The 16,875-nt window shown below is 34.5% G+C and overlaps 1 protein-coding gene across 2 annotated transcripts in view; it reads left to right on the forward strand.

Moving 5' to 3' along the window:
* LRRTM4 (leucine rich repeat transmembrane neuronal 4) overlaps window positions 1–16,875 on the forward strand; it is an 850,087-nt gene that overhangs the window by 443,413 nt on the left and 389,799 nt on the right. The window lies entirely within an intron of this gene.

Genomic DNA, 16,875 nt, shown 5'->3' on the forward strand with positions numbered 1-16,875 from the left:
CATCTGTAAAATGGGGCTAATGATAATAACTTCCTCCCATCATTGTGGAGAACCAAATGAGATAAGACTTTTAAAGTGCTATAAACCTAAAAGTGCCATAAAATGTTGTTGTTGATACATACATACATACATATACATATATGTGTGTGTGTGTGTGTGTGTGTGATATAATATATTGGACTTCTAACTTTAGTATAGATTACTGCTTTTTCTTTGCTGAAAGTAATTGTCTGGAGTTGTAGGATAGAGGAGATATTTAGAGAACCATTTTGTAACAAAATGAGAATGCTTTTCTGAACTTGCAAAATGCATTGTTTCTCCCTTCATGTCCAGGTAGACATATATCAATATCCATCCATGAGCATACATATGATACCTAGATAAAGACATAGATGCATAGGTCTGCATAGAATTTGTAAATAGGTATAGGAACACACTCATGATAAAGGATTACCATTAATTCTTCCCCCAAAGGAACTCATTTGAATTGCATTGACTAGGAAAACATATGTTAAAGGCCAGAAAACTCCCAGAGATGCATGCTGTGTTTTGATCACAAAGAAACAGATATAGACTTACATAGAGCTTGGTCCTGGTATAATGATCCCTCTTCAGTGAAAATTACCATTGACTTTCCCCCTCTCACCCAGGATGTATAGAGGGGAGGAAAGGACATTTTATACTGTTGCTTAGTTGATTGAATTTTATTCCATTCCAAAAATATTAAGCAACATTTTTATTTGTAAGAAATAGAGCAGGTACAAAAAAAAGTGATTAAATAATGGATCATAATAATAATAATTATTATTATTATTTGAACAATAATATCTAACATTTATAATGTACTTTACAGATTGCAGAACAACCAAACCAGATTTTCTCAAGGAATTGGAGAGATAAATATTATAATCATTTTAGAAAAAGGGGAAACAGGTTGAGTGTGGTTGACTGACTTGAATGTCTCTGACAGGTAGTAAGGATCTAGGCAAGGAAATGCTTGCTTTTCAAGGATTCCTATTTAACTGAAGTCATCAACAATATTTGCAAATGAGTAAAAAAAAAATACAAATATATAATAGATACATTATATATTATATTATATGCTATATATAATATACAAATACATAATAGCAAAATAGCAATGTCTAAAGAAAAAAAATAATAAATGTAGAGATCACAAAAAGTCAAAAGTAGGAGGTAGCACATAGTCTATGCTTGAAAAGAATAGTTGGATTCTATGAGTTGGGTATGCTAAGGCAGAACATTTTAGAATTTTGAGAGGGAAATATAATATTATTTATGAAAAAGATCTAGAAGGCAGACAATGTTGGGGTAAGAGAGAGCAAGAAATTGGATTACATTAAATAAATGGACGAAACATTTTCATTTAAATTTCTCAGAGAAAGAGACAGACAGACTGAGAGACAGAGAGAGAGAGAGATAGCCTGACAAACAGAGACAGAGAAAGAGGAGGAGACAGAGAGAGAGAGAGAGAGAGAGAGAGAGAGAGAGAGAGAGAGAGAGAGAGAGAGAGAGAGAGAGAGAGAGAGAGAGAGAGAGATTTCTCAAATTCTTTGAGGAGTGAAGAAATGAAGAGTAGATCTATCGCTCTCCCCCAAAGAAAGTACTTCTTGTTTTCTAGTTGTCTTTAGAATCAATCAAATTCAAACACCTGTTAAAGGTCCTAAGTCAATAGGATCAAAAATCTAAAGTATCTCTTGGCTCTTAAAGTATCTCTTGTTGTGCTATTTCTAAAATAAAGCAAATCAAGATTTTTGAAGATTGAATAAGAAGTATATAAATTGTATAGTTTCTATCATGTCTTACTCTCTGTGACCCCATTTGGAGTTTTCTTAACAAAGATATTGAAATGGTTTACCATTTCCTTTTCAAACTGGTTTTATACATGAGAAAACTGAGGCAAACAGTGAGTTGCCCAGTCATACACCCAATAAATCTTTGAGGCTGTATTTGAGTACAGGCCTTCCTTACTTACTCCAAGTCCTGTATTTTTTCTATTGAACCTCCTAATTGCCCTCTATTCCTAGTACCATCCCTGAAACATTATGGAAGCTTACTGATTCCTGAGTCACTGACTTAAAAACTCCTTGATTGGAAGGTGAAATTATGTGAAGAGATTGATGGCTAACCTGGAGAGATTTTCCCTCTTTTCCCTGTTTGATTCAAATCTCTCTGTTTTTTCAAGACTCAGGGTGAAGGCAGTCTTGATTGTATAACAGAGAATGTGCCCCTATTGCTTCTGCATTAACCTAATTAGCTTTGTGAGGATGGTAACTTTAAGAAAAGCAGGAAATCTTTACATGATTTAGAGACTTCCCGACCTCAGAAACCAGCTCAGCTCAGGGTATTTTACATTGGCTAATCACTTAGGGATAGGGAGCAATATTTAAACTAACAGAAAATCATTAGGTGATTTACAAAATGCTGAAAACACACAATAAGAATATGAGATTCCTTTGAAAAGAGAAAATGATTTGATTGTTCTCCACAGTTGAAAACATTTGTCTGGGTAAAAATTAAAGGTATTGTGCCAGGAAGAAAATGGGGTTTCATGTTCATATTTGCTGAAAGTGAATAAATGGCATATTGTCAATGAGGTTCTTTCCAGAATACAAAAACATATTTCATTATTCTCTCTAAGAAAAGTATCTTTTTTTTCAGAAAAAATGAGAAAATTAGCCAAGTCTTCTAATGCTTTAGCAAAGGGCTCTCAACCCCAAGGGGCTCAGTTCACACAGTACTGAGAGAAGAAGCTAGAGGTAGAACCTGGATCTTTTTGTCCCTTTGTTCCAATGAATATGAAATTGGATTAACATGTCTTTGGGGAAAGAAAGACTTGGATGCTCTTAATGGAAATAAATGTGTCATTTAATTTTCATTTGTTCTTGTCTTGTTGTCCATAACTGTACTTTTGTTGGATTTTGGGAACTCCCAGTAAAGATGTTTCTTCTATCAATGTAGATTGACACCTGTTTTACAGTTAAGTATGTTAGATAGTTACCGGAAAAGAAATACTAGTTACTTTCTCAAAGTCAAACAACATTTATATGTGAGAGTTGAGATACGAACACCAGCTCTTTCTAGTTTTGCTGGAAACAGGTTTTCTTTTTTTTTTTTTTTTGCAAGTATTACAGATGCTATCATTATCATTAATTGACATGTGATCATCAAAGTTAACTGGCTTCATCAAGATCTAGGTAATATGGGAAAACATTTTACATTCAAACGTTCTGCTAAAGGCCTCATTTCTAAAAATGTATAGAGAATTGACTTAAATTTATAAGGATTTAAGCCATTCTCCAATTCACAAATGGTCAAAGGATATGAACAGAAAAATTTCAGATCAAGAAATTAAAACCATTTCAAGTCATATGAAAAGGTGCTTTAAATCATCATTCATCAGAGAAATGCTGATTAAGACAACTTTGAGATATCACTACATATATCTCATATTGGCTAAAATGATAAGAAAAGATAATGACAAATGTTGGAAGGGATGTGGGAAAAGTGGGACACTGATACATTGGTGGTAGAGTTGTGAACTTTTTCAGCCATTCTGGAGAGCAATATGGAATTATGCCCAAAGGGCTACCAAAATGTGCATATCCTTTGATGCAGAAGTATATGGGCCAGAACTTGAAACAAGGTACTAATGGAAATTGAGGAATTTAACAATGGTTAAATCTAGTTTAGTATTGAATCAACCCTATAACAAATAATAGTTTCCTAGGCTACACTTGTTTTGATTACTGAACTGAAACAAAGGCTGCTCCCAGGTGTAATATCTCTCTAGAATGTAATGTTCTCTGTTGAGGTTTTCTTGGGGTCTCTGGAGGCAGCCTTCGTTTCAGTTCAGTAATCATCACATGAGTAGCCAGGGGTTAAAGTCCAAATCCTTTATGATCTCTTTCAAAGTCTTGTCTCCTTTCATGGGGTCTGGTTAGCATTCTTAGAGACCTATCTCTCTCCTTGGTTCCTAGAGCTTGAGCTCCCACCTGCCTTCTCTGGCTTCTGAATCTCCCTAAATCCAAGTGCTTGTGCTTCAGCCTGCAGCCACCACAAAGGTGGATGATGGAATGAATCTGTCTCAGCCTCCAAGAGCTTCTAGTGTGCTTGTCTTTTCTGGCCCTGAGAACTTCTTGCTTATATGTTACACACTGAGTAGAAACTGATCATTATATCACTAGGAAACAGTTATTCATTGTAGGATTAAATCAATGCTAAATTAGATTTAACCATTGTCTCTTCAATTCCACTTAGTGCCTTGTTTCAAGTTCTGGCCCATAACATCTCCTCATAGGATTAAATCAATCATACTGAACCATGCTAAATGAGATAACTATTGTCTCGATGAAGTTCACGGACTTAGTGCCTTGTAAGAATCCTTTGTTTCAAGTTCAGAGTTCTGGCCCATAACAACCAGAGACCCCAAGAAAACCAAAACAAGGAACATTATACAGCAGTGTCTCTATTAGCTTATATCCCAAAGAAATCTTAAGAGGGAAAGGGACCCCTGTGTGCAAAAATGTTTGTGGCAGTCCTTTTTGTAGTGGCAAGAAACTGGAACTTGAATGGCTGCCCATTAGTTGGAGAATGACAAAATAAGTTATGGCATATGAATGTTATGGAATATTACTGTCCTATAAGAAACACTCAGCTGGATGATTTCAGAGAGACCTGGAGAGACTTACATGAACTGATGCTGAGTGAAGTGAGTAGAAGCAGGAGATCATTGTACATAGCAACAATATAACAACAAAAATAACGATGATCAATTCTGATGGATGTGACTTAATTCAACAATGAGATGACAAGATAATTGTATACATATGCATATATTGAACTGAACATATATATTTTGCCATGTATAATGTATAATGTAAGATGGTACACTTGCCATCTAGGGGAGGGGTGGAGGAAAGGGGACAAATTAGAACACAAAGTTTTGGAAGGATTAATGTTGAAAAAAAATTATCCATGCATTTGTTTTGAAAATAAAAAAAGATTTAATTAGATCTAGGTAGTGAAATTCTCCCATTTTTTCTCTCTATCTCTCTCTCCTGCCCTACTTCACACACACACACACACACAGACACACACACACACACACACACATATTTTCCATTTTTCAGAATTTTCTCCTATCTGTGAAACATCTGATTTTTATTTAGAGATGTTTGGAATGATAGCTTAAGTGAGGGGAAGATCCCTAAGCTTAGTATCTGGAGATTTGAGTTTGAATATTGACTCAGCAATTTGGTGACCATGGGAAACACTTCAGGATCTCTGGGTTTCAGTTTTGTCATCTCTAAAATGGGGAGTTGGATTAATTGAGTTCTGGAATTATTTCTATCTCCATATCGATGCTCTTATATTTAAAGGAAGAATATATGGTGTGTCTGGGGAATGAGTACATACGCTCTACCCCTAGATAAAGTAGAGACAAAAAGAATGTTACTCTTAACTGTTCAAAGAGCAGGATGTATTGGATGTGCTTGAATAACAGAAGGAAAATGTAGGGTCAAGCAAGAAATGGATCAAGGACATGTGAACACTAGGCTGCTGCTTGGGAAAGAAGAGAGAAGTAAAGTGACTTTCAGAGGTGTGACTTTGAAGAAAAGTGATCCCAATGTAAGGAAAGATATAGTAGTAACACAGTAAGGAAGAGTTTGCTGAGACAACTCTATAAAGGGCTTCAATGGAGATGATCCTAGATTTTAATTGAATGAGTCAGTATTATAGAAATCAATCAGTAAATTAATCAATCAAAATTATTTATTGAATCCTTAATGCCATCTAGATATTCTAAAATATGTTTTAAAGAAAATCAATTGGTGATATCTACAAATTAAGTGATGTATTAGATTGCAATCTTTTTGAAGGCAGATGTGTTTCTTTTTCTGTATAATCTCAGAAGCCACAATCTGGTCTGACACCAAGAAGATGTTTAATGATACTTATTGGAAGGGATGCATTCATTTTGCACTCAAAGCAAAATTCTTTGTCATTTTTTATGTTTCTAATGGCTCTGCATTTTTAGAAAAGATAATTGAAAAATTGAAAATAAAAGCTTATGATCACCACAAATGACACATCTTTGCTAAATTCAGTTCTCATAATGCAAAAAGGAAATTTTAAGATACAAGGAAAATGTTGATATTTCTTTCATAAAAGAAAAAAAAGGAAGGGAGGAAGGAAAGAAAGAAAGAAGGAAAGAAGGAAGGAAGGAAAGGAAGGAGGAAGGAAGAAGAGATGGAGGGAGAGAAGAAACAAGAAAGGAAAAAATTCAGTCATTACATTTTGTATTATTGCCTCGAACTTTAGGTAGAAAAGCTATTCAGAACTAAAAAAAAAATCATATGGAAGGTAAACAAGCAGAGAAATAAAATTATTGCATTTATCTCATAAATTTACATAAATTTATTAAGAAATGATTTGCATTTTTTTCATTCTCATTCATCCAGGGATGTTGTCTTTTATTTTTATTATTCACTTGGATACAATGTAGAAGACAAATGTTATAAATGTAACAAAACCTAAACCTGGAAGAATTAGGACAGGTATTCTGTGTGTGTGTGTGTGTGTGTGTGTGTGTGTGTGTGTGTGTCCTTTATTTGCTTGGGGGTGGGGTAAGAGGAGTAAAAGATACTTGGAAAGACTCCAAATATAAGCAGTGTGGCAATCTGCTTTCTTAGAATAATCCGCAACAAAAAGAAATGAATGGGGAAGAAATGCTTGCATTGTGTGTACAATATTACTAACCGGAGGGTCATATTCATTTTATAAGTGCCAATGTGCAATCTGCAATAACAAGGAATGAGGCCCTAGCCAGGAGAGTGGATTAAATGTTTATTCCAAATAGAGCAGGTTTTAGCAATGGAAAGAAAGGGGAGGAGAGAAGGAAAGAGAGGGAGAGAGAGAGGGAGAGAGAGAGAGAGAGAGAGAGAGAGAGAGAGAGAGAGAGAGAGAGAGAGGGAGAGAGAGGGAAAGACAGGAAGAGAGAGGGAGGGTGAGAGAAAGAGAGGGTAACACTCATAGAGAGACAGACAGACAGAGACAGAGACAGAGAGAGAGAGAGAGAGAGAGAGACAGACAGACAGACACACACACAGAGACAGAGACAGAGACATAGAGAGACAGACACAAAAGAGCCAGAGGTAGAGAAAGAGACAGAGACAGAGATAGAAACAGAGACAGAGACAGAGATAGAGAGATAAGGACAGAGAGAGACAGAGAGAGAGAGGGGATATAAAGGAAATGAAAGAAGGCAGAAGACAAGAAGACAAAGGAGAAGGAAGGAAGAGCAGGAAGAAGATGGCAGGAAGTCAGAAAGAAGCAAGGAGGGAAAAGAAGGGATGAGAAAAGAAGGAAGGAAATCAAAGGGCAGGGAAGAGTGTTGTGATAAGACCAAATTCTATGATATGATATCTCTGGGACTGTGCCATATTTTAGGAAAGGCATTTTTAATATTAAGAATATTCATAGAAGGACTTCTTAATCTCTTTTTATTAATTGTTTATTTATCCGAACATTTTGTTAATTTGATGATGACTATAGAATCTTCTATTTGTATATCTATATGCATCTATCTAAACATTCAATTAAAAGCAAATTATTTCAACATAGCTATCAGTGTTTCATTTTAGTTGTAATAATATATCAAGGAAAAGTTCAGTATTTATTCTAATTTCATAGTTGTGATGCTATTTTAAGATAGCTAAAACAGTTGTAGTGCAATATAAAAATATCTCTAATTTCCAAAAAGGATAGTATCACTCTGTGTATGTATATGGAGTTACATACATAAGTGTATAGATGTATATACATCTACATATACAACACAAATCCAGATAGGCATGCATGCACATATATAAATAAGAACAATGCCTGGACTTTGAATCAGAAAGATATGTTTTTTGAGTTCAAAATCTTCAAGAAAATGGTAATTTCATTCATCTCATAGGTCAATATAAAATGACAATCTGAGGTTGTTATAAGTTATATTGAGTGAAAACTTTTGAAATATAGAGCTCTAGGAAAAGAAATCATTAGGATCATGTGGTAAAAAGATGGGATATAGATGATCTTTGCCATCTTGGCTACTTCTGAAATTGTACCAAAGAAGCTTTCAGGGAGCTCACAGTGAATAAAGTCAAATCCCAGTACTTTCTTTCAATGTCAGAAATCAATTATTTTATCCAGCTGTGCAGTAGGGCACAGAAAATTAAATGTGAAATAATAGGAGCAGGTTTAGTGCCTTATCCTAGAGTTGTTTCCTTCAGGACAATAATGGAAAAAACAAAACTAAGATTGAAAATTATGATAATGAGAATGGTTGTTGATAGTGATGGTGATGGTGATGATGATGATGGTGTTGATAACAATGTTTACAAAACTTATAACGACTCATTTTCTAGAGTGCCTCAAAATTGGCAAAATGGCTTAACATATTTTCTCTTTTAACCATGGCATTATGTAAAACCAGATGAGGTGATAGAGGCTTAATATATGAGCGTGACTCAGAGTGACACAACTAGTAATATATAAAGCACAATTGGAATACATTTAACAGATGCCAAATCTATAGATCTTTGGCATGAAGGAGGATGGGGAAAAATAGAGTTGGAACACTCATGAAAGTGAAGTATGGAATCAGACTAGCAACTCAGACCAGAGAAGGGTTTACTAGAGGATTCATGATAAATTGAGCAAGAGAGATTGGCAAGTAAGATGAATCACTCCCAATAGAACTCTTATAGAATAGAAAAGGAGGTAAACAGTTCTGGGATAATCTTGTCATATAGTAACCATAATCATAGGACTCTGTAAAAGGGGCAGATCTAGTCAATATGATTTTCCTATTGAGAAACGCCAGTAAATGATGAATCCTATTAGGTGAAGGAAATTGTCATTTTCTATATAACAGTAAAATTAGAATATAATATTTCTGAAATTTGCTATTTGACTTTTGTTTTATTTTCTTTAAAAACAAACAAAAATGGAACGACTTAAATGATTAGCTATTCCTGAAGTGTGAATGTCAAACAAATGAATAGAAAATTAAAATAATAACATGAAGTAAAGTTTTCTTTTAAGAAGTAGTAGTTCTAAGCTATATGATTAATTTCTCTCTCTTTATAAAGTATTTGTGTATATATATGCACATATACATGTTTATCTCTATAGGCACATATACCTATATGTGTACGTGTTTATGTGCATATATGTAGATATTTACACATACACAATACATATCGACATAAACACATATGCATACATATTCATAGGGACTACTTGTGTCCTACCTGTGGCTAAGTATTCTTAGCTCATATTGGTCTAATCTGCCATCAGCGAACTTACTATAACTTGACTCTAACATAATGTCATTTTGGATATCTTCAAGAATGGACAACCATTAACTACAATACATAGATGCACACATATGTTTGTACATGTATATGTGTGCTTATACATAAATGTTTATTTAAACACAGGAATATTTAGACCCACATGTACATATATAACTTTAAACACATATAGGTATATGGATGTAAATGTATCAAAAATGATCTGGTTGAAACATTTTTTCAAGAAGGGAGTTGAACCCTAAAACAACTTAATTCCCTTGATTAAGAACCTTCTATGAGTTACTATTGACCACAGGAAAAAAATATATATATATAAGATCCTCTGATATTTAAAGTCTTCTGAAATCTGGTCTAAGCCTTTTCTTCGGGGCTCACTACTTGATGTTTCTGTTCAGCCACAAAGTGGCCTATTTGATTTTGATGACCAAACTTTCACCTTTTATCTCTTGATTTTGGGCTCAAATTCCCCATGATAAGGATGTTCTTCATTCTAACCCCCACCTCTTAGGATCTGTAGACTCAAAGAATAAGGTATTAAAGCTTCAAGTTTCTCAGAGACAATTTAATCCAAACTTCTCTTTTACTGAAAAGGAAAATGAGGCACAGAGAAGTTAAATGACTTGCCAGGGTCACCCAGTCTTTCTTAACCCTAATATCTTTCCTCTATTAATTATTTCCTATGTATCCTGTAAGTATCTACTTACCTGTCTCCACCATTAGATTGTAAGCTCCTTGAGGGCAGAAGCTGTTTTTTTACTTAGCATAAAATCTGACACCCACTAGGCACTCAATAAATCCTTATTGACTAACTGATACTAGTATGTGTCTGAGACTGATTTTGAACTCAGGTCTTCTAGATTCCAGCTCAAGTTATATGTCTTACTACTGTATTTTCCAACTTTTACCATCTGCCTGTTCTGAATCCCTCTTTTGTTAGCTTTCTGGAATACAATTTTATTTTCATTTATGCGTATTCCATTTGCCTTGCTGAGTCCATGTTTATTTCCTTGTTCCTTCTTCTTCCTCATCACACTGTAAGCTCCTTGAATGTTGAACCCTTCTGTGTTTCTATTTCTTGCCACTAGTACAGAGCCTGAACTCCAGTAGGTGCAAAATAAACAGACTGTTGTGTTAAACTGAATTAAGTTTAAGTTTCAAGAGAGTTCCCCTACCTCCCTCTCTTGTTCTATAAACAGCATTGTGATCGTGCCATCTTCCCTGCTATTTACTTACCAGAAATCAGTGAGGCAAATGATAGCATCAAATGGGGAAAAATACACAAATAAACTCACTTTCTTTTCTACTTCACAAGTGATCATTTCCTGAATAAAGGGAACAATTTTTTCTAACATTTAATTATATTATTCCAAGCTTCACGAAATAGCAATATTATGGCTGGATTAGGCTTGCAGCCTTTAACTTGGAACATACCCCAGAAGCTGAGATAGATGGTTGCAAAGTAATCCACTGCTGATAGAAAAATTGTCTAGGTGCCTATTACTGGGATCCCTCTCTCCATCTTCCCTTCCTCCTCTCAAATAATTTAAAAGCTTGAGGAGAATAAGCTCAGCAGAGCCTTGTACAAAGTTCTCCCACTTTGGCTTTCCAGGCAAATGAGCGTAAATGTCTGGTTTCTGTGAGGGGTGAACTTGTATTTTGCCATAGTCCTGTCTTAGAAACATCAGGATAAGAGAAGGTTATGGTTCAGCAATGAGGCTTGACAGCACATCCATACAAAGGACTTTCTTTCTTGCTAAGTTAATAAAATATTGATTTGGAAAAAAAAATATTTTATAATAAATGGAGAATAAGACCAGCATAAGCAACTCAGTTATGTTTCTCTTCTCTGATTCCAGGTGTGTTATGTTCACAGTTGTGAAGGTGCATGATGGGTATCACGATGATGGTTGTTTTCCCCCTCCTTCCAAATAAAATGAACATCCAATAACCATAACGACTTCTTAGTTTATTTTCTATCCCATTCCTACTGAACTGGTCACAAATGTTGTAAATACATAATATTTATGAACCACATTAAAGCTTTCTGTATACTTTACCTTCATAACCTCATAGGATTTTTAAAGTAGCTCTTTATGGTAGCCATTGTGATTACCCTTGTGTCCCTGGGGAGAAACTGAAGCTGAGGGAAGTAAAATGACCTATAGTAAGTATCTGAGGCAAATTTTGAACTCAATAATTCCCAGATGCAAATCCAGTGCTCTGTTGTTAATGCTGTATGGTTAGAGAGGGGAAAATAGAAGCAAAGAACTCAATACCAGGATGATAAGCTCAATGACCTTGGGACTCACAAAGAGGGAGAGACATACAGAGAAACAAAGACAGAAAGACAGAGACATAGAAGTATAGTGACAGAAAAAAACAGACAAAGAGAACAAAAAAGAAGGAAAATGAAGAGAAGAGGAAAGGAGATAATAAGGTTGGAGTTGGACTCCAGAGATTCAGATAAAAGCTGATCAGTTTTTGAACTTGACTTATAATATATAGGAAACAACTATTTTATAGAAATGTAATTATAGAATTAGGATCACTTTTGAATAGTGATAGAAAGGAATAGATTTCAACACCAGACTCATAAGGAATAAATATAGATCCCTGCATTCCCTGAACCAGAAGTCTGAATACCTTTCTTAGATGGAGATTCCTAATTACCATGCAAGTGGATAGAAGTATCCAACAACTGACAACCAAGTTTTCAAAACCACTACCCCAGGCTCTGAATGACTTAATACTCTTTGGCATACAATCTATTTTTGTCTTTCTGGGTACTTTTCTACCATCAGTGAAGATGATACCATCTTTCTAGGACTAGGTGGTATAAGGCCTTTTAAATTAATTACTCATTATTCATTCATTAATTCGCACCCACATTCATTCCTTAATTCATTCATTCATATGACCATGTATCTTTCTACCCATTCTCTCTGTCTCTGTCTCTCTTGTTATCCATCCATTTGTTTCTCTATTTATTGAAATTAATTCTTTTTGGGAAAAGTATATCTAAAGTCCTCCAAGATATTACACACATATACAGAGAGAGAGAGAGAGAGAGAGAGAGAGAGAGAGAGAGAGAGAGAGAGAGAGAGAGAGAGAGAGAGAGAGAGAGAGAGAGAATGACAACCTACCAATTTGAGATATCCATAAGTGCTTCGAAGTTTGGGGGGAGGTCTGCTTCACTCAAAGTCTTCAAAGAGAGGCAAGATGATTACTTTTCAAGTTTGTTCTATCAGAGAGTTTTTCTCTGTGAGGTGGCTCTAAATGGTCATTAACACAATCAGGAATCATGTAGACTATGACCCTGCTAGTGGTTTTATTGCTTTTTCAAGATGCAATAATAGAATGATAGGCTCATAACTGAAGAAAATCTTGCAGATCATTGAAATTAAACTTTTTTTTAGTTTAAAAAATAATTAAAAGATTTAAAAAATGAGATTGAGACAGATGAATTCAAATCAAGAAATCTATCAATTATATTATGTTTCCTCTCAACTCAGATCCATCAACTCCATATCCAATTCTTCTTTCATTGTATCATTCCATTGATAACTACCCCTGTCCACTTTCTTAGTCTTGCCCAGAGAAAAGTCAAAGGTGATGAAAAATGATTTTTTAGAAAATAACAATGTAAGGTCAAAAATGAATTGCTTACTTTATTTCTGGGTAAATGGGGTGGGGGGGTAACTGAAAGAATGAATGTGTTAATGAAAAATGAATAAATGAATGGATAGCAAAAATGTTGGGAATACTGGAAGCTAAAACACTTGGTTCTTATAGAGAACTTCATGAATTCATAATTGAAACACTTTTCTCCTGTGATAAATGATCTGAAAAAAAATTTAGAAGGTTCTATGGTATGTCCCAAAAGAGAAAATAAAATAAATTCTATTGTTTCTAATTCTTGATAGGAAAAGATCATTGGACAAAATGTGGATTTAGCTACTAGATATGTCATTTAGCAAACTGAAGAAAGCAATCTGGTGGCATCGATTAATTGCTCTGGAGCTGGAAAAGATCTCTGATATCATCATGTTCATTACTTTAACTTTATAGATTAAGAAATTGAGGCTCAAGGAGTTAATAAGATCTTGAATCTCAATGCTAACAAGGACTTCAAGATGCAAATAATCTAGCCCAATGTCTTCATAATACAACTGAGTAAGCTGAGGTTCAAGGAGTTAATATGGGTTACTTGAGGTCAAACAGGCAGCAAATAGAATATGAAATTTGAACTTAGTTACCCTGACCCCAGAGTTGGACTCTTTACAGCATAATACACTATTGATCTGTGCTTAGAAATGTGAAGTTTCTAGATTTTAATACGTATCCTAGCCCCTTAGATGCATAAATGTCTTGAAGCATACCACTTTATTTCCTTTTCTCCCTCCACCTATAAAATATGGATAATGACATCTGTGAAACAAGGCTGACATGAGGATTAATTAGCTGACGTGTGTTAAGTACTGATCTTGATGTCCTCCTGATCATAATTCAAAATGTAAGTGTCTTTTCTTCAAGTGGCCTGTCATTTTTCAGACTGCAAGATACATCTTTCCATGCTGGACCAGACTTCCTCAGGGACAATTTTGCCAGCAAACCACTCTTCCCTTGGAAGACCAAGACACACAGTGCTAGTAGAAATTTGGCTAGCCAGCATCCTTTGTAAATTCCCAGGGGTCATACTCATGATATATATATATATATATATATATATATATATATATATATATATATATATATATATATATATAGATCTATCTATATATATATATAGATCTATCTATCTATATATATATATAGATCTATCTATCTATCTATATATATATATATATACACACACACACCTATATATATATATATATATATACACACACACACACACATATATATATATATAATATATATATATACACACACACACACACATACACACACACACACACACACAACACACACACACACATATATATATATATATATATATATATTTTGGGGGGGATTTCAAGCTGGTAGGAAATCATGTGCATTTAATACAAGCTTTTATATTTATAGGTAAAATTCAACTTCATGAAGGTAATTTGTACCAAGGCAGAGCTGTAGTAAGAATCTTAGCTGAATTTCAAACCAGGTCAATTGAGCTTCAATCTAGTCTCCTTTACTATTAAACTCCCTGACCTGAATGTGAAATCTTGGGAGAGCCTTAATATGAGAGCCTAATTTATTGATAACTTTTTTGTGCTCAGGCGGGGAATGACTTGAGAAACTGTGGATAGATTGGAAAAGTCATCCGGGTGAAGGATGAAGGAATCACAAAATACAAAAGAGGCAATTTCAAAGAAATAAGATTTAAAAGGACTCTTCCAAAAAAAAAAAAAAAACAGCATTCATCACAGATAGAAAATCATCTTAAATATCTCTGATAAAAATTTCATATGTGAGATAATGGAATGGAAGTTCATTCAGAGTAGGAATTGCTTGGTACTTAATAGGTGCTTAATAAATAAACACTTGTTGATTTATTGGATGATGCCACATTTTTGAAAGCAGGAACTTTTTAAAAAATCCCCAGCAGCTACAAGAGTTTGTGGAACTTATTAAATGCTTGCTAAATTTATAATTTGACTGGCTAATATTTATTTCAGAGTTTCACTGTATTTCCACATAAAGTGATAATAGCTTTCTCCGGGTCCAATATAGAATTTCAAATTTCAGACTTATCTAGAACAGGGGGGTTTGTGTTATCAAAATACTTTTGATATTGCTGAGAAAATATTCTCATTATCAAATTCAGCATTTGCATAATCTGGGACAAATCATTTAACCAAATCCTATTTCATTTTACTCATTTGTAGAATGGGACTTCTACTAATCACATTGTCTCTCTCTTAGAGTCTTTCTAGGGAAAATGCTTTGCAAATTACACTGGAAAATCTGTGGTGACAATCCATATGATAATAATAACAACAACATCGTTAACTTTTATATACCACTTTTGTGATAGGCGTTGTACCCAGCGCTTGATCCTCATAGCAACTCTAGGAGATAGAGGCTAGTATTATCTGCATTTTACAGATGAAGAAACTGAGGCACACAGAGATCATGTGATTTCCCCAGATTACATAGTTATAAAATGTCTGAGGCTGGATTTTACCTCAATCTTCTTTATTCTATAGTCGATACTCTCTCTACTGTATTACTTGCTTCTTCTCTTCTCTCAGCATCAAAGAAGCTCTTCTTTCAGATTGGCAAGATAGACTCACAGAATATTCCAGAATTTGAAGAAAACATTGAACTGTGAAATGATCCACAACATTTAGAACTGGTTAGAAAACAGGAATTTATTAAACATTTAGGTATGTTTCAAGCCTTGTTCTAAATCTCAGGGATATAGAGAAAAGAGGAAAATAATCACTGCTTTCAAAACGCTCATAGAATCATGAGTGTCCAGGATATCAGAGAGCACCCAGTCCAATACTCCAGTCTATAAGAGAAAAATAATAATAACAAAACAGAAGGTTGAAGGAAGAAAAGTCATGTGACTCACTATCATTTAGGAAAATATCAGCACTGAGTTTCTGTGATTAGAACTTAATGCTATTTCCTTCTGCTATCGATTTCTTCTTTAGATTGTTATTGCCCAAAATAAATCAGGGAGAGGAGGGAAAAGGCTTTGTGGAGAAACAGAAAATGAGATTCTGGTAGAATTTGTGACGAGTGCAGAACATGACCAGGGTTATTTTTCTTTTGTTATAGCTGCCATTGTCTTCAAAAGTAAATTCTATGAACTCTCAGGGAAAGGCAAAGGTAGTTGTATATCACCTACTATGTGCTGGAGATTATGTTAGGGATATTACAACCATTATCATATTTATTTCTCTTCATAACTCTGGAAGATAAATATCATCATCATCATCATCATCATCATCATCATCATCCTCCTCATCATTCCTTTTTTTTACAGATGGGGAAACTGAAACCAACAGATTTAAAGTGGCTTGTCCTGTATCATACAACCAGTTACTATTTGAGGCCAGATTTGAAGTTTGATCTTTCTGACTCCAGGCCAAGAGTTCTATTTTCCTCCTATCTAGCTCCAACATCCAAGTTACTATCATCTCCCATTTTCAACATCTCCAGCAACACCTTCACCATCTACAACAAACATTTGTTAAATACTTTCTATATGTCAGATACTCTTCAAAATGTTAAACTGGATACTTTCCAGGTTGTTAAGGTAATCCCCTTTCTTATAAAAAATATAATACTTAAAACAGTACTCCAGACAGCATGGCACAGTGAACAGTGAACCGATTCTAAAGTTAGATTTTCAGTTCAAATCCTCCATCTAATATATTCTGTGTCACTTACTTAATTCATTTGTCCCATACTTTCCTCATCTATATATGAATTGTGCTAAAATTCTTCCTAGAGTCAGTCTGCCTCTGTACCCATAATATAATGGGATGTTGGG

This window comes from Antechinus flavipes, chromosome 2 (assembly GCF_016432865.1).
Source record: "Antechinus flavipes isolate AdamAnt ecotype Samford, QLD, Australia chromosome 2, AdamAnt_v2, whole genome shotgun sequence".
NCBI lineage: Eukaryota > Metazoa > Chordata > Mammalia > Dasyuromorphia > Dasyuridae > Antechinus > Antechinus flavipes.